Below are 1,480 nucleotides of genomic sequence, written 5' to 3' on the forward strand. Positions count from 1 at the left end.
TAAGGTCACTGTCCGTCTCCAGCACACCTTTTAGTTTTCGAATCATCTTCCCTTTCAAAACCCTTTGTTCATTACAGATCCTCCAAGATGCCTTCTTTATTTCTGTATGTCCAGTCCCCAACCCTGTAGATTTCGTTAAAGAGTTATGGACTCACAGCATACAGAGATTGGTCTCCATTTCCTAAGAACAACCGAGGAAAGAATCAGGGACTAGAAGAAGAAATGGAATCGGTTTTTAAGTTACTATATGAACAACTGCCTCCTTTGACATTAAACTGTAGCTAGATGATGTCTGACTGCCATCCATTCCTGAACATTTTGATCAGAGAGATTAGAAGAAGAACCCTCTGATCAAAAGGGAGAAAATGCAGAACATAATTACAAACTTTCATAGAATCCATATTTTCTGGGGCTATAGAGGTTGCATGGATACCTTAAACTATTTCTTTGAGATCATCTTTAAACCTTAAGCTAACCGGGTATATGCCCAGTAGAGGGATGGCTGGGTCATGAGGTAGATCAATTTCCATTTTCTTTAGGTATCGCCAGATTGCTTTCCACAGTGGCTGTACAAATCTACACGACCACCAGCAGTGGAGGAGGGTTCCTACTTCACCACAGCCCCTCCAACACTTGTTGCTCTCTGATTTACTGATCTGGGCTAGCCTCAGGGGTGTTAGGTGGTATCTCATGGTTGTTTTGATTTGCATTTCTCTTATGGCAAGGGACTTCGAGCACTTTCTCATATGTTTATTGGCCATATTGATCTCCTCTCTAGTGAAAGTTCTTCTCATTTCTTTTGCCCACTTCCTTAGAGGGTTAACTGTTTTCCTCTTTTTGCAGGTCACGATGGTGTTGTAGATTTTAGTAATGAGCCCTTTGTCTGATGTGTCATTACTAAAAATCTTCTCCCAGTCTGTGGGTTGCCTTGTCACCCTCTTGGCAAAGTCTTTCGAGGTGCACAGGTGTTTTATTCTTATTAGATCCCATTTGTCGATTTCCAGATCACCTGTGTGTGTCCCCTTCCCTGTTGCAGTGAGCCTATGTGCTCCCTGGGCCAGTGCGCTGAGATTAGTCCCGATTCACTCCTTAATGGTCCTGATGGTTTGGGGTTTGACTTCTAGATCTGTGATCCACCTTGAGTGTATTCTTGTGCATGGGGTGAGGTAGACGTCTTGTTTCAACTTTCTACATGTGGATATCCATTGTTTCCAGCACCACTTATTAAAGAGGGCATCTGCTTCCCACTTGACGTTTTTGGGACGCTTGTCGAAGATCAGTTGCCTATATGCTGATGATTTTACTCCTGGGCTTTCTATTCTTTTCCACTGGTCTGAGTGTCTATCATTGTGCCAGTACCATGCTGTTTTGACCACTGTAGCTGTGTAGTAGGCATTGAAATCAGGTAGGGCGAGTCCTCCAATTGTGTCCTTCTTCTTGAGGAGTTCTCTGCTAATTCTGGGTTTCTTCCCTCTCCATA

The sequence above is a fragment of the Tenrec ecaudatus genome, chromosome 14, assembly GCF_050624435.1.
Source record: "Tenrec ecaudatus isolate mTenEca1 chromosome 14, mTenEca1.hap1, whole genome shotgun sequence".
Classification (NCBI taxonomy): Eukaryota; Metazoa; Chordata; class Mammalia; order Afrosoricida; family Tenrecidae; genus Tenrec; species Tenrec ecaudatus.